Source organism: Protopterus annectens, chromosome 3.part1 (genome assembly GCF_019279795.1).
Source record: "Protopterus annectens isolate FY-2018-M chromosome 3.part1, PAN1.0, whole genome shotgun sequence".
NCBI lineage: Eukaryota > Metazoa > Chordata > Ceratodontiformes > Protopteridae > Protopterus > Protopterus annectens.
Window position 1 is genome coordinate 1,802,779,101 of NC_056732.1, and position 23,170 is coordinate 1,802,802,270.

Genomic DNA, 23,170 nt, shown 5'->3' on the forward strand with positions numbered 1-23,170 from the left:
CATCAGAAAAATTTTTAAAAATACTGATGCATCTATCAACTGTCTAACTTTGTAAGACCAAAATATTTAAAAAGTCTCCCTGTTGTTCAGCCTTTGTCCCACTTTTTTATGGCTTGGTCTAGCTTTTTGCAGTAAGATTGTGGGATGCATGTACACATTACAAAAACCTGTAAGAAAGCAGTTCAGTTTAGCAAAACAGCATCACAAACAGATATTCTAAGCACTATGTCTGCTTTGCACCCTGAGCATCAGCCACAAAGCTTATGTATCCCTGAATCTATAAGATAGAAAACAAGGATATGGCACAGTTATCATTACTTGCACAGGATGTTGTGGGGGGCAGTGAAGGAAACCTCGGCTGACACAAAAGGTAAGTGAGTGCATGTGAACAAGAAAGATAAACAGGCAGACATTTGGATAAAGTACCAAATGACCATTGAGACAGATTTATGCCTCATGACTGAACCATGTAACTGTTGTCTGTTTGTCTGCATGGGCACTCCAGGTGAAACTGATGTCGGTATCAGCAAGAACACAGCCAAGCTCTGTGCTAGCTTTACATTTTGGTATGTTAGACAGTGGCAGCTGTACATGGTAGAGGTGGCAGTTCATCGTCATTCTACTCGACTATGAGAAATGGCTCTGCCGGCAGTTGCACTGGCACGTCCATGCCCACAGTCAGATGCACTGTTGCTATCTGAACATAACTGATGTTTGCTGGATGAGCTCTCCTCAAGAGTATGCCCAGGACCAGGACCCCATAGGTTCATAGGTTCATAGGTAGATACTAGGCTATTGGCCCTAGGGCCCATACAAGCCTAGTCAAAAAATGTACCCTGGCTTTTGCCACCCAAGAAAATTATTTTCCTATGCCCCTGTCGAGCAGAGCCACAGAAGTGATCCTCGGGGTGAATTTTCCATTTCCCATCCAATCATCAAGATTTTTCTTGAAGACATAGATAGGTAGTCTGTTCCAGAGTATGGGAAGTCTCTGGGACAGGAATCTATCCCTCCAGCATGTTCTGTTTATTGTGGTGACAAGGTTAAGGTCCCTAGAGCATGTAGCTCGGAGGGATTGGGATTTCTTTAAGTGGAGCATGTCCAACAGCTCTGGGTTTGACATAGCTTTGTATGTTAGGCAGAGATCGCCCCTGAGTAGGCGATATGTGATGGAGTAAAGCTGTAGTTTTTTGAGACGGTCTGCATAGGGCACCTGTTTGAGGCCAGTAATCCTCTTTGTGAGGTATTTCTTTGGTCTTTCCAGTTGTTGTAGATGTCTTGTGAGGTACATACCAAAAGGGGCATTGTACTCTATAATGGGTCTAATGAGTGATGAGTAGAGGGGAACAATGACCTCTGTTTTTCTGGATGAGATTCCTTTTGTGATGAGATGAGCCATGTAGAAGGATTTCCTGACCACTGTGGTGATGTGATTATCAAAGGAGAGACTACTGTCCACCTGTGTCCCAAGGTCTCTTATCACATTTTTGGCATTAAGTAGACTACCAGCTATGTGGAAGTTCATGGGTACAGAGTTTTTGCCAAAGGGGATGACAATACACTTTTTGGCATTGAGCTTGAAACCATGGCTTTGACACCATGGCATGCCTCTTCTGGGTGTGGCCACCTCAACCAGTGATGGAGCAGTGGAAGTAGGGACAATGATCACGCATGGCCATGTCAGCTAACATCAGATGATGTAGCTGACATGTGCCCATGTGGATGCCATCCCCATCCCAGCAGACATTCCCTCACAGACACTGCCCATTCCAATGTGTCATACATCTGACCAGCTGAATCGACAACACAGTGGAGGCAGTCATGCATGTCAGCCTGTGCCACATCTACAACCCTAAGCATTTCTTTGGTGGCCCTATTGGAATGTGCTTGCACCTCCATGATAGCCTTAAACATATGTCGAGTGGCACGTAAAGACACACCTGGATCAGGTGCAGGATGGACAGCAGGCCTTCTCCAAACATTCCTAACAACTCTCCTGCATGGCACCTCACCCACACTTTGGCTAGGGCCAGAGTCAACAGACACTGAAGCCACAGTAACCACACTAACCTGATCGAGAGCCTCACCCTTCACCTGTCTAATATCTGAATTCTCACTGGAATGTATTGGTGTAAGCCTACTGGTTGTGTCTGATGGAATTACAGGGGATGACTGAATGTCTACTTCAGTGCCAGATTCAACCTCTGCACTCCTGACTGTGGCTCTGTTTGCCCAACATCATCATCAGAGTCTACCAATACTCTGACATCAGGTGATAAGAGTCCTACACTTCAACTGTTAGGGTCACCTGTGATAATAAGCAACAGACACAGGAAATAAATTAATAGCTACACTACTACAGTTCAATATATGCTAACAAACTAACTGGTGCTACTGTTACAGACGGTACAGTAATACACACACACACACACACACACACACACACACAGTCCTGACACCCATATCACAGATATGGCTAAAATAAATATTTCTGTGAACTGTTCATCTGTACTGAAATGAAAATGTTTGACTTATCATGTGCAGATGACTCTACACTTCCTAAAGAGGATAGTCCTGGATAAAGTTAAGCAAAAGGTAAGGATGCCATCATCACAATTCATAGGTTCATAGGTTCATAGGTTCATACTAGGCTATCTGCCCTAGGGCATTTATAAGCCTAGCCAGAGTGTGTTTGGCTTTCGCCACCCATTTTAAATTAATTTTGCTATGCCCTTTTTCGAGGTTAGTATACTGTGCCTCTGTCTAACAGTGACACAGAAGTGATACCCGGGGTAAACCTACGATCCCCCATCCACTCATCAAGATTCCTCTTGAAGACAGTCAGTGAGAGACTCTGCCTAACCTGGACTGGGATTTTATTCCAGAGCGAAGGGAGCCTCTAGGTTATGAATCTGTCCCCCCAGCATGTCCTATTTATTTCAGTGCTGAGGTTCAAGTCTCTCGAGCGCGTAGCTCGATGGGATTTGGATTTTCTGAGGTGCAGCATGTCCATTAATTCTGGAATGGACATGGCTTTGTATGTCAGGCACAGATCACCTCTGAGCAGGCGGTATGCCACTGAGTAGAGCTGGAGTTTCTTTTAACCGGGCAGCATATGGCATCTGTTTGAGCCCTTTGATCCTCTTGGTGAGGTACTTTTGGGGTCTTTCCAGTTGCCGCAGGTGTCTGGTAAGGTACATCACAAAAGGGGCATTGTACTCAATTATGGGCCTGATGAGGGATGAGTAAAGAGGCACGATGACCTCCCCTGATCTAGATGTGAATCCCTTCATGATTAGGTGGGCTATATAAAATGTTTTTCTAACCACCTTGGCCACGTTGTTGTCAAATTAGAGATTGCTATCAACTTGGGTCCCCAGGTCCCTAATTACTTCTTCTGTACTTAATGGATTACCACCTATGTGGTAATTTGTGGGCACTTTGTTTTTGCCAAAGGGGATGACTATACACTTTTTGGTGTTTAGCTTGAGGCCATGGCTCTGGCACCAGTTGTCTGTTTCTATGAGGCCCTTTTGGAGGATGCATGTGTCAGCTGGAGAGTCGATTATAGCACCCAGTTTGCAGTCATCTGCGAACTTGGTCAGCCACAGTCCTTCCATGTTGGCCTGTACCTCCGAGAAATATATACCGAATAAGAGAGGTCCCAGGACTGAGCCTTGTGAGATGCCACTTGTAACTGGTTTGGAGTCTGACATGGCTCCAGCAATTCTAACCATGTGGGTTCTGTCCTTGAGCCAGTTTGCAACCCATCTAGTGACATAGGGGTTTATACTGCGAGGTCCAGGTAGGCTGTGTGGACCACCTTCCCCTCGTCAATGGCCTTGGTGACTGTTTCAAAGAAATCGACCAGGTTTAAGAGGCAGGATCTGCCCTTAACAAATCCAAACTGGGTAGGATCCAGTGTCTGTAGGTCCCCAATATCTTTTTTTATGGGGTCCATGATGATCCTTTCCATAGCTTTGCAGACCAAGCTAGTCAGGCTTATGGGGCGATAGTTTCCAGGATCCGTTGAGGCACCACCTTTGTGGAGAGGGACCACTGTTGCTGTACGCCACTCTTTGGGTACATATCCTGTGGTAAGGCTGAGATTGAACAGTAGTTTTATGTTTGGATTTAGCTCTTCTTGGAGTTCATGTAGGACACAGCCCGAGACACCGTCTGGTCCCATTGATGTGTTTTTTGCTTTGGAGAGGGCGGCTCTTACCTGAGCATCTGAGATGTCAGGGGGGCAGCACTCTGCTGGGATAGATATTTGCTCTTTTGGTGGGGAGTGGGGGGAGAAGTTTGCGCTGAACCTGTCAGCTAGAATGTTGGCAATGTCTGTGGGTTCGGTGTATTTTTTGTCATTTTGGACTAATTCTGAGCATATCTGGGAATTCCCACCCAACATAACTAAAGAAAGCCTTGTGATTATCCTTAGTGTCCTGTGCAATTTTTCTCTCGAAGCTGGCCTTAGACGATTTTATGAGTGCCCATAATTTTTTGCTAACAATGATCAGAGATGCCTTCCCTTTATGGGATTTTGCTCTATCATGTAGTAGCTTCCTCCTTCTATTGTATAGTTTGTTTATGGCTGGGGTCCACCAGACAGGACGTCTGCCTTTGGAGGATTGGGTCTTGGTTTTATTTGGGATTGCATGATCCATGCATTTCTGAAGGTGTTCATAGAATGTGTTTATAAAGGATTCTGCGGTCTGGGCCGTATTTTCCACAGGCCCGGGGGCTTTGAAGGATTCCACCTCGGTTTTGCGGAGTGTGAAATTTGCTTTAGAGAAGTTTTTCACTGTGATTTTTTTGGGCAGGAGGTGGGGTCGGGATGTGAATATCCATTGAGATTAGTTTATGGTCTGATCTTACCAGTGAGGGATACACTTCTTGTCTGGAGCATAGAGTCCCCATGTTGGTGATGATCAGGTCCAGTATGTTTTCCCCTCTTGTGGGAGTGGTAACAAGTTGTTCCATAGCATTTGAGTTCATAAATTCTAGGAACCTTTGAGTTAGGGTGTTGGAGCTAGAGTAATGCTCCCAGTCTATGTTTGGGTAGTTGAAGTCGCCCAATATAATGGTGTTTGGAGAGACCTTCACATTTTCCAGTGTTCTCAGGAAGGCCTAGTGGGATTCCTGGGTTTGGGAGGGTGGTCTGTAGCAGGCTCTAAACTGGAAGGCAGTTTTATCCACTGTTAGTTGCACATGGATAGTCTCGGATGCTTTGTGCTGTGCCACCAACCTGGAGGTGTGGGTATCTTTGACGAATATTGATACTCCCCCTCCTTTTCTGGTTCGGTCCAGGTTTTGGGGCCGAAAAGCATGGTATGAGGTATAACCTGGTAGTGCTGGGATGCTCTCGGGAGCCTTGAACCAGGTTTCTGTTACTGCACAGATATTGATGTTCTCCATGCTAAGGAGATTTTCGAGTGCATGCATCTTGAGGTTTAGACTTCTTGCGTTGAGTAGCATTACTCTTAGTTTCTTATCCCTTGTGATACCTATGGAGGTGGGTTTGTCTTTTGAGCCTTGCCTAAAAAAGGCACTATGGGGGTAGCAAGAGCCTTTGCCAATATCCGAAAGCCCAGGGGTGACAGGTGCAAGCTATCCCTAGCGAAGCATCGTGGCCTGTCGAGCATGTCATCCCAGGCTGACAGGCATTGGATCCCCTTTGAATGACACCAATACTTAAGCCAATTGTTGAAATTGATCATCTTGTCTTCATATTGTGGCATCATTCTTGGTGAGGGTAAGATGCTACTCAAGGTTAGGGTCATACCAGCCTGGGCCACATGCTCAGAGAGCTCCTCTATGTCTCTTTTCATGTAGTCCAGGGAGGTATGTCTCAGGTCATTTACACCAGCATGGACAATGACTGAGTCATATTTGTACTTGCCTTGGAGTGACCTGAGTGCTTGCGTTATGTGGCGGATCCTAGCGACCAACAGGCAGCTCACTGTGACCTTCTCCTTGTTCAGCCTGGTGAGCGGGACGTCAGTGTGCCTGATGATAGAGTCACCTATTACAAGTGTATCAGGTGTGTTGTTTAGCCTTAAGGGCTGTGACTGTTCGGCACACTGGCTTTGTGAGCTATGTGCTGCATGTGTTTTGTTTTGGGGTAGCGGTTGCTTGGGTGTCTGCTTTGGAGGTCTCTGCTGCTTAGGCAGATTTTTATTTAGAGCCTCTGAGTATGTTTTTGTGTGTTTATGTGTTTGGTTTGCTGTCGTGGTAGGTCTATGTGAGACTGGAATTGTAGTGAGTGTGGTTTCCTTCTCCTCCTGACAGGTTTCGCCAGTACTGAGTTGAGAGAGCTTAGCCTACAGTTTGGCTATATGGTTGCATCTCTCACATGTGTTGGAATTTGTTGGGAGGAGGAGAGGGTTGTCTGTGTACATGAGGCAGTTGTAACATTGCCTCAAGATTCCCAGATTCACCAGCTGGACCAGAGAGGAGATTGACAACTGACCTTTGGACATGCTAGAATAGTACTGGGAATTCCTTTATAATTGAAAAAAAAGGGCCAGTGGGAAAAAGGTACTCAAGGGGAGTTTGTGAGGGTGTAGTGCTTTTAATTTTTTAGTGCTGACTTATATAATTGCTTTAGTGAGCAAGTGCCAGGTAACTTAAATGCAATGTGTTACAGGTAACTTAAATGCAAAAATGACAAACAGTAACTTTCTTTCAAGTGAAACAAGGAAATAAGTACAGTAAGCAATGCAGATGTCACTAGGGATCCACAGAAGCGCTTAAAAGCCGTGTTTTAGGTGGAATTAGCGTTTCTGGGAAATAACAAGCAAACAAGCATACAAACAAAGCTAGATTCAGCAGGCCTGGATCTAGTCTATGCTACAGCAAACAAGGTGTACCAATTCCAGTAAGAAACAGTTCAAATATGCAGGCAACAGTTCAAATAGGCAGGCAATTAACAGTAAAACAGGGGGTAAAAAGTTTTGGTCCTTTATATGTCCATTAACAATACATTTAACAAGAGCTTGTATGACACATCCACTCCAAGCCCATGTGTAATGAACCAGAATGTGTTGTTAACTGTATCACTCTTTATAACTACTTCGCCCCCCAAAAATATTTGTTAAACAAGCTTAAGTATTGATATTGATATAATGCTATACAAGAAATATTTCACAACTGACATAAATAAGCCCACCTGGAAGCTCCTCCTAGGACATACTTGTCTTCACTGAAACAGCAGCAGCAAAATCAATCCATGCTGTTGTGCACTTTCTGCTGAGCTCTCCAGATTCCTGAGAGTGGACACAAACTCTTCATTTGGTGTCAGTGGTGGCTCTGTAGTAGCACCTCCCATAGCCATACTGCAGCTGCTCTCCTCTGGGCTGATGAAATCATGTCAGTGGCCCTATGACACACCTGATCATCTGTTCTGCTGCAGCCCCCAACAGCACTGACATCATGTACTATCTGCTGCCAAATGTGCTTTCTGGGGTGTTGAGGAGTCCAGAATTTTTACTGGATTCCTTGTAAAGTGCCACAGCTGAAGGCTTTTGCAGGGGGCTATACTGGCTCCCAGTACAAGTCTGAGGCTTAGAATAGTCTGGCCAAGGCTGCATGACGTGCGACTGGCATTCCCCACACTTGAGTACAGTGTAGACATCACTTTAACGACCTGAAAAGGTACAAGAGGGATACACTTAACCAGTGGCTGGATGGATTTAGGACTGCTGACATCCCACAGTTGTGTAAGTATTCTAATAAAAATAATTTATAATAGTTAGACAGTTAAATGTAGCAAGACTGGTATGTATAATGCTCTCCTCTTCTCTTCATTCCACAGTTAATGCAAAGATAATTGAGAGAGGTCCATGCTGAGTGTCTAGAGAGACTGAGGAAAACAATGGTTATGTGTGCAGCACAACAGAAGTATTATTGTAGCTTTTAAATTAACAAATTTATTTTCTATACAGTTGTAGCAAATTAAGCATGCATATCCTAACTGTAAAAGCAAACATGCATGCTTCAGTCTGTAGCACAAACCAACTGTAGGACTCAAGTGTAAGACTGTAGTCAGATGTTGTGGGTTCAAATATCACAAGAAACAAGTATGAAATAGTGCAAGCTTTTAAAAATATTACTATGATGATGTGAGGTATTGCCAGCCATGACAGGAGAAGTTGGGCAGTGGATGTGTAACCTATGCCAGCATAGTTTGCTGGAATATTGTAAAGAAGTATATTGTCATTTGTTTATCAAATTTATTTGTACAGATGCTTATGTTTAAAAATGTGTTTGTAAAGGTGTATCTGTTAAAAAATGCACCAACAGTGGGTTCTGCTAGACAGAATGCATTGTAACTGAATTGAATGTTTATGTCTCAACAGAGGATACCAGAAGATAATCTCAGCTCCAGCTAACTTTGGAAAATAGGTGAAATTAAATTAGGCCATGAAGATTGTATCTTACAGTTCTGGCTGCAGCCAGAGACAACGTGTCTGGGAAAGCAAGTATTAGGAAGCCTTCTTTATTGTCTCTAGCAGGGAGATAATTTCTTATCTGGAAGCGTAGAGGTTTGGAATTGTTTTATGGCTTCTAGAAGGTGCAGTAGATCTGAGCAAAGCTCTATCTGTGTGTATAGTAACACATAGTTGGCAGCTTCTAGTGTTAGTGATAGTGTGGGAACCAGAAGTCAGATGACCAGATGCAATATCATTCTGTAAGGTATCCAGAAATAATATTTAGATATTATATTGAGAAGTCTCTCAGTCAGAATGAGCACTTTGTTTCTTGGACCTGACATAGAAGGATCTCTCACCCACTTCATCTTGCCTTGATCTAGTAAGTGAACCAAGAAAAACATACTCTTTAGATTAGGCAGGAATATATAGTGAAATTAATTAAGTGCTGTTTTTCTGTGTTTGTGTGAATTTATTCATCTGTGTTATTTTAATATTCCGTGTGGCTGAAACTCTGTTGTTTACTGTAAATAGATATTTAGTATTTTCTTGTTTTATTGTTTATTATTAAATATATTTAAACTTTCATTGCGGCTGGTCCTTTTAAATAATATTTAAGTTTTGAGGGTATAGGTTCATAGGTTGGTACTAGGCTATTGGCCCTAGGGCCTATACAAGCCTAGCCATAAAAATTCCCTGGCTGTTACTTCCCTGGCCCGCTGTCTAACAGGGCAATTGACGTGATTCCCTGGGGTGAATTTCTTATCTCCCATCCAATCGTCAAGGTTCTTTTTGAAGAGGGCCAAAGAGGCGCTCAGCTTTACATGTATGGGCAGTCTATTCCAGAGTATGGGGTGTCTCTGGGTCAGGAACCTATCCCTCCAGCATGTTTTGTTCATTGTGATAACCAGGTTTAGATCCCTGGAGCGTGTGGCTCTGAGGGATTGGGATTTCTTTAAGTATAGCATGTCCAACAGCTCTGGGTTTGACATGGCCTTGTATGTTAAGCAAAGATTGCCTCTGAGCAGGTGATATGCAACAGAGTATAGCTGGAGTTTTTTTAGACGGTCAGCATAGGGCATCTGCTTTAGGCTTGTGATTCTTTTAGTGAGGTATTTCTGTTGCAGATGTCTTGTGAGGTACATACCGAATGGGGCGTTGTACTCTACAATGGGTCTAATGAGGGATGAGTACAGTGGGACAATGACCTCCTTTTTTCTGGATGAAAAGCCCTTAATGATGAGGTGTGCCACATAGAAAGATTTCCTGACTGTTTTGAAGGTGAGACGACTGTCCACTTGTGTCCCTAAGTCCCTTATCACACTTTCGGTGTTTAGTGTACTGCCACTTCTGTGGTAATTCATGAGTACATGTTTTTTCCCAAAAGGGATAACTATACATTTCTTGGCATTGAGCTTGAGCCCATGGCTCTGGCAGCATGCATCTGTTTCTGTAAGGCCCTTTTGTAGAATATCCACATCATTTGGGGATTTAATAATGGCTCCCAGTTTGCAGTCATCTGCGAACTTTGTTAGCCAGACTCCCTTAGTGCTGGCATGTACTTCAGAGAAGTAGATGCCAAACAAGAGTGGTCCCAGGACTGAACCCTGAGGTACTCCACTTGTCACTTGTCTGGAGATGGATTTTGAATTGGCTACCTTTACAGTGTGGGCTCTGTCAGTAAGCCAGTTGGCAACCAATCGAGTGACATAAGGATTAATGCCCAGCTTAGTAAGTTTATCTATGATTCCAGAGTGGGGGATGGTGTTGAAGGCCTTGGCGAGGTCCAGATAGGCTGTGTGGACCGCCTTGCTCTCATCCACAGCTCTGGATACTGATTCAAAGAAGTCAATCAGGTTGACAAGACAAGACTGGCCCTTTACAAAACCAAACTGGGTGGGTTCTAGTGTTTGAAGGTTGCCAATGTCTTTGTTTATAAGTTCCACGATGATGCGTTCCATGGCTTTGCAGATCAGGCTTGTCAGACTGATGAGATAATAGTTCCCGGGATCCAAGGTGGATCCCCCACTTGTGGAGTGGGATAACTGTAGCTGTGCACCATTCATTGGGCATGAAGCCTGAGGTGAAGCTATGATTAAACATGACACTTAGGTGAGGTGCCAGTTCAATTTGTAGTTCATGTAGTACACAGCCTGGGATGTTGTCTGGTCCCATGGATGCTGTATTTTTAGCTTTGGAGAGTGTGTTTTTACCTGTGTGACCGTGATTACCAGAATTTCACAATCTTTTGGTGTTGAGCTGGACCCTTTAGGGGGTGAGAGGGGGGTGAAGTTTGCACTGAATCGATCTGCCAAGATATTGGCAATATCCTTGGGATCAGTATAGTTAATGCCATTCTGTTGTAGCTCAGAACAGATCTGAGCATTGCCATTTAGATTCTTGACATAACTATAGAATGCCTTGTGGTTGTCCTTGGAATCTTTGGCAATTTTATTTTCGTAACTAGCTTTGGAGGATTTTATGAGGGATCTCAGCTTCTTACTGAGGCTGGTAAGGGAGTATTTTGCATCCTGGGATTTTCCTCTTTTCTGCAACAGTTTCTTAATATTTCTGTAATCTGTACAACTGTATTTATTCTTATTCTTGTGTGATATAGCTGTATATCTCTTAGTGTTGACCTCAGTTGTAGTGAAATCCTTGTCTGTTTTCTTAGTGGCAGAAAGTTTACAGAACTAGTTTCATCTGGCCAAAGTATTCCTGCATCTGTATTGTTTGGATAATTGGTTTGATTTCTGTCCTGTGTTTTAAATCAGATATACCTGTTGCTCAGGCTGCTGCAGAGTGACTGACCAGCCAGCTGTGATATTGAGAAAAGATAAGAGTTTATTCTCATTTTTTGTCTGCATTTTGATTTAATATCTCTGTAATCTGTACAACTGTATTTATACTTATTCTTGTGTGATATAGCTGTATATTTCTTAGTGTTGACTTCAGTTGTAGTGAAATCCTTTGTCTGGAGGCCTTGTCTGTTTTCTTAGTGGCAGAAAGTTTAGAGAACTAGTTTCATCTGGCCAAAGTATTCCTGAATCTGTATTGTTTGGATAATTGGTTTGGTTTCTGTCCGGTGTTTTAAATCAGATATACCTGTTACTCAGGCTGCTGCAGAGTGACTGACCTACTGTCAGCTGTGATATTGAGAAAAGTTAAGAGTTTATTCTCATTTTTTGTCTGCATTTTGATTTACTATCTCTGTAATCTGTACAACTATATTGTATGTATTTACATATATTTATGATAACTCAGGCCACTCCTGAAAACCTTGCTATTTGGTCAACATTACCATTGTTATTAATATTAACTGTACACAATATAATTGGGTACCCTTGTTAAGAGCCATAGAGCAGCTGGCTTTGGAGTGTCTGGTGGCATGACTGAAACTTCCTTATAGTCTGGGCAGAAGAGGGCACAGCAGATGAATATGTGCCAGGCTTTCCCAGATGTGTGTGTGTGTGTGTGTGTGTGTGTGTGTGTGTGTGTGTGTGTGTGTGTGTGTGTGTGTGTGCGCGTGTGTGTGTGCGCATGTGTGTGAGCGTATGTGCATGTGTGTGTGTGTGAAAATCAAATCTCAAATAGTGTGTGTGTGTGTGTGTGTGTGTGTGTGTGTGTGTGTGTGTGTGTGTGTGTGTGAAAGTCAAATTTCAAATAGTGTGTGTGTGTGTGTGTGTGTGTGTGTGTGTGTGTGTGTGTGTGTGTGTGTGTGTGTGTGTGTGTGTGTGTGTGTGTGTGTGTGTGTGTGTGTGTGTGTGTGTGTGTGTGTGTGAGCTGCTGGGAGAGAGGGTGATGGACGACTTGGCTTGGACACTTAGCTGAGAATTCCACACTGTGGCTGTGCTACTGGGGAGCTGGAGGGAGATAGATATAAAGAAATCCAGACCCAGGGCTGATTGAGCTCCCTATGTGCTCTTAAGGGAAATTGTGCTTGATGCAGAGAGCTGCATCTGGAAATACTGTCTGTACCTATTTTTTTCTCAGTGAACAATCCAGACAGGTGCCAGTGGTGAGGATTCTGGCCCCTTGATTACTGGCCCAGAGGTGGGATGTCACAATTACATAAATTAATTTTCATACAACTGGCAGAAATGCCCTGCTGTTAACCTAATCTGTATAACTGGACCAAGCATAAGTGCAATATCTGCACATTCCAAGGATTACTTTGCACAATCCTTAATTATAGTTTGTAGTTGTTAAGAAGTATACTTAAATGTAAATTTTCAGATAAAATACTTTTATTATTGTGATAATGCATTGGATGTGAAATATGATGGTACTAATTGTACCTCTTTTTTTCCTCTCACCCCAACCCTTATATCTTTTGTTTTCTATATATCATTATCATGTCATCCATCTCTAACAAATCCATAAATGCTTTACAGCAAAAGGAGGTAGGACAAACCCTAGTGGCTCAGGCTGCCCAATCTCCACTAGTTCTGGCACCAATGCCCAGCATATCTGGGACCCAACCTGGCAGTGCTACCTGTGCTGCTTCTGCAATATCTGTGCCCTCAGATAGCACTACCCTCAGCAGCTGGTGCTGTGGTATCCTCCAGGAGTACTGGCAGAGGTGAGGATTTTAGCACCTGCCAGGAGATGCCATGATTGGTGCATAGTGTAGTGCACAACACCATTGGTGTACATCTGTGCCAGAAGGAGAGGCTGCTCTCCCTCATGATTCATATGAGGAGACATCAATCACTCTAGCAGCTAGTAGAGTAAGATAATGGTGATAACAGTCCTGTGGTTGAGGACTAGATTCTCACTGTCCCCATGTTTGACTGGCATGGGCCTCTGTTGTCCCCTCCCTAATCCCAATCATAGTATCCCCGAACTTTCATGTCCCTCTCCATCCCTGTGTCTTGTCTTGTTTGTCCTGTTTGTTTGAATATGCTTCCTCAACTACCCTACTTACATGATCCAGAAATACCCACATTCTTTACCCAACATTCCTCTCTTACTGACTTAAAAAAATGGGCACCTGGCCCCCAAAAAAAAATATCATCCCATTCATAGCTCACCACTTCATACGTGTCTTCTTGACACACTTGATTTGGGCAAGTTGGCTATAAAAACATGATTGCTTTGTTGTCACCACTCTTTGTTGAGGTGACATTCAAAATTCAGCTAATATTCTGTACATATTTTCATTTTACACTGTTGAAGAAGTGGATAGCTATGCTTCTTTCCTACCTCCCTCCTGCACATTCCTATATTGCTTTTCCTTTGTTCTTCTCCCTGCATATCCCCATTTCACCACTTTCCTATCTACCCTATTTTAACACACACGACCCACATAGATAACAAAAAAACAGTGGAGTGCTTTACTTTTTGTCCTCTGTGTTTGTGTGGAATTTGGCATCATCATTAGTGTGGTTACCTCCAAGCAATAATGCTTAAATATGCTGCGCTAACATGGCACACAGTTCATGCAGAATAAAGAATTATTTCATTGCATTATTAATGCATATTTAAAACTTGTAGATACACCTGGATTCGAACCTTATATCATCTGGGCTCCAAAGGAAATATATTAATGCATTTACATTTGCTGTCACAGTGTCAGCTAAGCAGCAAGTGTGTTTCAAACACTCAGTACTGAGAACTCTCATAATTTTAGCAATGAGACTCCCATTTGCTTAAGTGCGTGCAAACAGGAAAGCAGTATAAATGCGTATCTTGCATGCACAAGCACTTTGTCATTGTCCATGCAAACAAGCTACTCAGTGATATGCTATAGAAAGTATTATTAAGTACTGAGTGTCATTAAGTAATATTATTATTATTAAGCATGTATTATTTTGGTGTAATGTCCATTTATTCTTCATCCCATGAAAGTACATATAAAACACAAACAAAGGGAAGGCACTTTTTTTAAGGAAAGGACACATATTTACCCTGCAGCTATCTGTTACCTCCCCCAGTGCACTGCAAACTTGGTCTCTCAGTACTTGTTCCCAAATATATCAACTTCACTACAGAAATAAATAACAACTGCTTTGTTATATACCATGCATATCTTTATAATGACAATACACATTTATATTTTCAAAATACTTGTAGTAAAATGGACAGCTGTTTGCCTATAGTTTGTAAAGCTGTCACTTAAAGTATAAATGCACATTTGAAACACAACAGTAAATACTACACATTGCACACTCATCAGTTTGGTAGCATGCAAAAGTTTAATACCTTAACAGTTGTACATGGCTAGCTATTCATTTCATGCAGGGCTCACAATATCTTCTCTCCAACATCCAGTGCTGATGTCATCCACTATAAATTGTCCAGCAACCTTGTAAAAGTCAGACTTGTGCCATGGTGCTTGCACAAAGTAATGAGTTCTCTATGCAGTGTACTTAGCTAGAGGTTCTGTTCTCACTACACTCAGCTGGTCTCTATGTGTGTCTGTCTGCTAGTCAGAACAGCATGACTGAGTATCCTTCAGTCACCACTACAATCTGCGCAATCCCACAGAACTAGCTTGCCTGTAGATAAACAGTTCTACATGTTTGCTGCTGTGCTGCTTTACATGGTTTCCTGGCCAGCAGCACTGCTGCTAGCCATAAAACTGCACTTGTTTATGTTTAAACGCAGTGCACAGCATGCATATGTAATTAGTTCCACTTCTCACTGCGCAAACATGTAGACTCTATGTAGGCTTCATGCGAAGGTTACACGGAGTTTATTGAATCCCCAGGTATGTCTATTAATTATGTTTTTATTTGTTTGATCAGAATCAGCTACCTTAGTTGTACACTGCCAATAAAGAATCTTTAGCAGGTAGGATATGTGTGTGTGTGTGTTTTACACTCTATATGTGTGTGAGTCTGTCTAGCTGTGCCTTCATGTATCTGTGTTTGTTTTGTATCTGTTTATGTATATATACATCTGCTTCTGTGTCAACATGTGTGTATTTGTGTGAAGACATTATATTTTTACTATAAAATACACTTTCCAATAACAATTATATATCCTACACCTACTTTGAAACAGTCGGTAGAGGATATATTTTACAGAAAAAATATACATACACACACATCTATCTGTTTTCTATCCATCTACCTACCTACCTATACACACACACACACACACACACACACACACACACACACACACACACACACACACACACACACACACACACACACACACACACACACACACACACACACACACACACACACACACACACACACACACACACACACACACACAGATATTTATACATGCACACAGCCATACATATAATAAAATAAATACCAAATAAGACAACTGATAGCCCCTTTTCTAAGTTCAATAATTCCCACAGGGTGGGCTTCACCAGGAAATGTTATTTCCATGTAAGCCCCACTTTTTGGATATTATTGTTAGCTCATTAGTTGCTCTCTGTCATGCTATATTTTGCTGACCATCCCTCTTCACATGAGTTGTGCTCAGCATGTATTGCATATACTTGACAATGCCTATGCACACATATTAACTTCATTCCAACCAATCAGAATAATGCTGTAAATCACAGTATAGAGTGAGACATTGAGTATGGGTCTGACCATTGATCTCTGGCATCCTGAATGCCATCCTAGTACTTTACCATCTTATTTATGGGCCCACAGCATTTCAACTCCTCCATTGTAAAGTGGGAATCATGTATGACCCCAAACCTACAAAGTAGGATCTCAGCTCTGTACACAGTTCTGTAACCTGACTAATCCAGTTGAAACCTTTTGCCATTTGTATCCTCACTGTCTCACCTTCTTTCAGTGAATGAAGAATCTGCTCAATGTGTCATAACTGGACTTCTGGATAGAATGCTTCTTGAACAATTGAGCTCTGATAGTCCTGTTGTTTTTAGCTTTAGGCCTCAATAAACTGGAACTAATAGGTAATGTTGTTCTGGTTTGCCTGGATAGAAGTCTCTGAGCAGGCAATCCAAGTATATCATCACTGGGTATGTTTTTGAGATTAAGTAGATTCAAAAACATATCAGTATTGTCACACTTTGATCTTTCAAGTAATTGCTTTGCACTCTGCACTGCACATTCAGCTAGTCCATTTAATTGTGGATATTCCAGACTACTAGTAACATGTACAAAGTCCTATTCTCTCGCAAATTTCTGAAATATCTGACTAGTAAATTGAGTACCGTTGTCAGAAATAACTGTGTGGACTATTATGTTTCAACTTGATAATAAAACTAGTGGATGTTAAATTAGGTAGTAAGTCAGTCTAAAACCAGTTTGAATGAGAGTCTACCAATACTAAGTAATGCTGATTGTTTCACTCGAATATGTCAGTTGCTACTGTTGAACAAAGTAGTTCAGGACCTTGACTTAGCTGCATGTGATTTAGTACTATTGAATAATGGACAAGAAGAAATTACTTTATCAATGTCTTTCCCTAGTGAAGGCCAAAATACTAGTTCTCTTGCCCTTCTTTTGGTAGTAGCAGAACCTGGTTGACCACAATACAAAATCTGGATATAGTCATGTTGTAAAGAAGCAGAAAGAATTTTAGGACCTTTGAAAATAATGCCATCTTCCATCAGCATCTCATCTCTGTAAGGAAAATAGGTTTGCACTTCAGGTGGTGCACTCGATTGCTTTGACAGCCATCCAACATTAATGTAGTGGTTGAGCTTTTGCAAAATTGGATCAGTCTTTGTATGATCTCTCAGCTCATCAAGTCTTGTGGTAGAAAAATTACACACTGGCATTATGTCAAAGTCAAAATTCTCTGTGTCAAGCTGTTCTATTGTATTTCTGGGTGATCTGGATAAGGTATCAGCCAGATAAAGAAGTTTACCTTTTGTATAGACCATTCTGAAGTTGTACTTTTGCAGTTTGATCATCATTCTTTGTAATCTCACTGGAGTGGGATGCATAGGCTTCTTTAGAATGGTAACTAGAGGTTGCTGATCAGTTTCAATCTGAATAGCTCTACCATAGGCATAATCATGAAATTTTGAACATGCAAATACTGTTGCCAAAAGCTCTTTCTCAATTTGAGCATACTGCATCTCAGTTTGGGTAAGTGTTCTAGATGCATAGGCTACTGGTCTGCCTTCCTGAAGAGTAACTGCACCAAGACCAGATTTTGAAGCATCACAGGAAAGAGTGACTGGTTTATTGACATCATAGTATCTTAATGTAGGTGGGTTGGCAATTTTCTGCTTAAGGTCTTCAAATGCCTTCTGATGCTGTTCCAACCAAGACCATGTAACATTTTTGAGCTTTAGCTCTCTTAAAGGTGCTGTCAACTCACTGAAGTCTGGTATAAACTTGCCTAAATAGTTGACCATACCAAGAAAATGTTGTAGAGGTTGAATATTATCTGGTGCTAGACGGGTCTGGTCTTAAGCCAGTGCTGGTAAATAAATGAGGTCTATCTTTTATCTTTTATCTTTTATCTATTATCTATTATCTTATCGAAGAGGCATTACAGTGAATGCCTCTTCATCAGCCTGCAAAGAATGAACCACAGGTTACTCAATGGCCGATTCATCGATTTTTTTTTTCCTAGGGAAAAAATATCAATTGGCCATCAGCATGAATTTGCTCCTTTCTCCACTGCAGTGCGATTTCATACTTGGTATATTTAGTTAGGGGTGTGTGGGGGGCATGTGTGTAGTGATGCTTAATTTCTGGCTGCATCAGTGATTTTTTTCCCTAAGAAAAAAAATTGCTGAATCGGCCATTTGCAGAGCTGGCAGTTCATTCTTTTGGGGTCGATGAGCAGGCATTCGCTGTAAGGCCTCTTCGATAAGATAATATAGACCCAATAAATGACCTACATACATAACTTCTGGTAGTTTGAATTACGATCTTTAGAGGATTGAACTTTAAGTTCACTTCATGTGCTCTGTCTAGAACTCTTTTAAGGTTTCTGTCATGCTGTGATTCACCTTTGCCTCCAACCAATAAATCATCTACTGTTATGGCAGAAGGATAACCTAAAACAATTGCTCCATTGCATGGTGGAAGACTTTACTTGCAGAATCTATTCCAAATGGCATCCTCAGGAATCTATATCTGCCAAACAGGGTACCAAAAGTGGTCAGCAATGAGGATTTGCGATCAGGTATCACTTGCCAAAATTAACTTTTTGCATCTAAGACAGAAAAAACAGTGGCATTCAGTATTAGGGCTGCAAACTCTTTGACTGTATATATTGGATGATGCGGTCTTTTTAATGCTTTGTTCAAATCTCTTGAGTCAATACATATTTTGATTTCATCTGAACCTATTTTGTGAGCTGCCACCATAGACGACACCCATTTGATTGGTTCTGTAACTGGACAAATTACACCTTACTACATCATTTTATCCAGCTGAGCTTTGACTTTATCATGCATAGCTATTGGAACTTTTCTTGCTGGTCAGACTATTGGACTGACCTCTGGGTCTAACTTCATAGAATAGACAACTGGAAGTTTGCCCATCTTGTGATTGAAAACATCGGCATCCTCTGAGAAAATGGCTTCAGAAAAATTGGAACTATGATATGGGCTTATATGATGAACTTCTTTGGTAAAAGAAAGCAGATTAATTTAAAACTGACTCTGAGACCCAATAATGACTGCACAGGTCTTCAAACTACATAGACTAATAAGACTCTGCTACACTTTGCTGTGAAGGAAAGGTTAGTTTGCTGTTATTTTTTGTATTTCTGTATTGCCTTTCTATATTTTGAATACTGTAGTTTGTTTTCTTTACCTTGTGTTTTGCTTGCATTCTGTTTTAACAGCATATTAAAAATACCACTGTCTTTCTAGTTGCCCGCCTCTTATGTTAATCTGACCATATATCTCATTTCTCTCTACTTTCACTGGCTTATGTGAGTAATCACAAAACCATCACTTTTGAAATCCCACCCCTTCAATTATTTAAATTTATTGGCCATCCTACAGTATTTCATAGTACCAAAATACAAAAGTAACCACCCCTTTCAGTCCATCTTGCTGTTTTAAAAATAGTAACTCTCCACTAAACCTTAACTTTTTAAACAGGTAAAACTCAAGTTACCTACTTTCATATCTAACTTCTCTAGTGCACACTGCAGAGTGCATTCTTTTCAATCTTCCCTTTAAGCATCCCTGTTACTAGCACTTTCTCTAATACCTAAAGATCATCTCTACTTGACTCCAAGTAGACTTTTCTCTATCTGTTAAACCTAGCACTTGCTCCTACAGTACTTATTACCTTGATACGGCACTCTTATAGATAGCACCCCAAAAAGGCAACCCCCCATTTCTCGGTCACCCACGTCCCCTGAAATGTCTTTTTAAGTTTTTTGTCTAGTCCTTCTAGCATGTCGAGGGATCAGTTGCTAGTGTCCTCTCCTGCTCAGCTGGTGAACCTGGGAATATTGAGGCAATGTTACAATTGCCTCATGTACACAGACAACCCTCTCCTCCTCCCACAAAACACAAATACATGCGAGAGATGCAACTATATGGCCAAACTGGAGGCTGAGCTCTCTCAACATAGGACTGGCAAGACCAGTCAGGAGGAGAAGGTTACCACACACACTATAGACCCAGTCTCACATAGTACCATCACAACCTCAAATCATACACATAAACACACAAAGACATACTCGGCTCTGATCAAAAATCTACCAAAACAGCAGAGGCCACCAAAGCAGACACCCAAACAACCACCACCTCAGAACACAACACCTGCAACACATAGACCTCACAGTCAGAGTGTCAAACAGTCACAGCCCTTAAGGCCAAACACAATGCCAGACACACTAGTCATTGGTGACTCCATAGTCAGACACACTGACGTCCCGCTCACCAGACTGAGTAAGGAGAAGGTCACAGTAAGCTGCCTGTCGGGCGCTAGAATCCGCCACATAACACAAGCACTCAGGTCTCTCAACAGCAGGTACAAATACGACTCAGTCATTGTCCACGCTGGTGTAAACGACCTGAGATATACCTACTTGGACTACATGAAAAGAGACATTGAGGAGCTCTCTGATTATGTAGCCCAGGCAGGTATGACCCTGACCTTGAGCAGTATCCTACCTTCACCAAGAATGATGCCACAATACAGAGATAAGATGATCAGCTTTAACAATTGGCTTAAACTCTGGTGTCATTCAAAGGGGATCCAATGTCTGTCTGCCTGGGATGACATGCTGGACAAGCCACGCTGCTTCAAGGGACGGCTTGCACCTGTCACCCTGGGATTCCGGATATTGGCAAAGGCTCTTGCCACCCCATAGTGCCTTTTTAGGCAAGGCTCAAATTCTAAACCTACCACCCTAGAACACAAAAAGCGGAAAAAACTAAGGGTATTGCTGCTCAATGCCAGAAGTCTAAATCTCAAAATGCACGCACTCGAGGCCCTTCTCAGTATGGAGAACATCGATGTCTGTGCAGTGACAGAAACCTGGTTCAAGGCTCCTGAGAGCACTCCAGCACTATCAGGTTTTTCCTCTTATCATGCGTTCCGGCCCCAAAATCCGGACAATACCAAGAAAGGAGGGGGGTATCCATATTCATCAAGGACACCCACACCTCAAGACTGGTGGCAACGCACGATGCATCGGAGACCATCCAGGTGCAATTAACCATAGGCAAGACTGCTCTGCAAATTGTAGCATGTTACAGGCCACCCTCCCAAACTCAGGAACCTCACATGGCCTTCCTGAAAACACTAGAGGAGATAAATGTATCACCAAACACCATCATACTAGGTGACTTCAATTACCCTAATATAGACTGGGAACACTACTCAAGCCCAAACACCCTAGCCCAAAAGTTCCTGGAATTCATAAACTCAAATGCCATGGAACAACTAGTCACCATCCCCACAAGAGGAGAAAACATACTTGATCTCATCATCACGAACATGGGAGCACAATGTTCAACACCGGAAGTATACCCCTCAGTGGTGAGATCAGATCACAAACTAATCTCGCTGGAGGTCCTCATCCCACCCCCACCTGAAATAAAAAAGACCACAGTAAAGAACTTCTCAAAAGCCGACTTCACACTTCTAAAGACTAGTGTGGTCTCCTTTAAGGCCCCGAGCCGGTGAAAACAGTACTCAAGCCGCTGAAATACTTACAAATGCCTTCTACCAGCACCTGCAGGACTGCATGGATAAGGCAATCCCAAGCAAAACAAAGACTCTTTGTACCAAAGGCAAGCGTCCAGTCTGGTGGACCCCAGCCATAAACAAACTCTACAACAAAAGGAGGAAGCTACTACAAGATAGAGCAAAATCCTTAAAAGGTAAGACACCCTTGATCACTATAAGTCAAAAACTAAGAGCTCTCATAAAATCATCCAAAGCAAATTTTGAGAGAAAAATAGCTAAAGACTCAAAAGACAATCATAAGGCCTTCTTTAGCTATGTTAGAAACCTGGGAGGAAACTCCCAGATATGCTCAGAACTAGTTCAAAATGATGTGAAGATTACTGATCCTACAGACATTGCCAACATACTGGCTGACAGGTTCAGTGCAAACTTCTCCCCCCCCAAAAGGAGAGATATCTATACCAAGCGATTGCAGCCCCCCAAACATCTCCAACGCCCAAGTGAGAACTGCTCTCTCCAAAGCAAAAACACAGCATCCATGGGACCTGATGGTGTCCCCGGCTGTGTGCTCCACGAACTCAACGAGGAATTAAACCCACAGCTAGGACAGCTGTTTAATCATAGTCTTACCTCTGGATACGTACCCAGGAGTGGCGCACTGCAACTGTGGTCCCACTTCACAAAGGCGGTGCCTCCACCGACCCTGGAAACTACCGCCCATTAGCTTGACAAGCCTTATCTGCAAAGCCATGGAGAGGATCATAATGGACCTCATAAATAAAGACATAGGGAATTTGCAGACTTTGGATCCATCCCAGTTTGGCTTTGTCAAAGGCAGATCATGCCTTCTAAACTTGGTTGACTTTTTCAAACAGTCACCAAAGCCATTGATGAGGGAAAGGCAGTCCATACAGCCTACCTCGATCTGGCGAAGGCCTTCGATACAATACCCCACTCGGGTATCATTGAAAAACTCATCAGCTTAAATGTTAACCCATACATCACAAGATGGGTTGCAAACTGGCTGAGTGACAGAACCCACAGGGTCAGAGTTGCTGGCGCCATGTCAGACTCAAAGCCTGTCACAAGTGGTGTACCACAGGGCTCAGTCCTGGGCCCACTCTTGTTTGGCATCTACTTTTCCGAAGTACAAGCAAACACAGGAGGGTTATGGCTGACAAAGTTTGCAGATGACTGCAAACTGGGCGCCATAGTAGAAAATGCATCTGACACAGATATCCTTCAGAAGGGTCTCACAGAAACGGATAACTGGTGCCAGAGCCATGGCCTAAAGTTAAATGCCAAAAAATGCATAGTCATACCCTTCGGGAAAAACAAGGTTACCACTAGCTACCAAATAGGTGGCAATCCACTGAGCACAGAAGAAGTTATCAGGGACCTGGGGACCCAGGTTGATAATAGTCTGTCATTCGACACCCATGTAGCTAAAGTAGTTAGGAAGACCTTCTACATTGCCCACCTTATCATGAAGGGATTCTCATCTAGATCAAGGGAGGTCATAGTCTCCCTATACTCATCACTCATCAGACCAATGATTGAGTACAATGCCCCATTCGGAATGTATCTGACCCGACACTTGCAGCAGCTGGAGAGGCCACAAAAGTTCCTCACCAAAAGGATAAAGGGTCTCAAACATCTGTCCTATGCTGC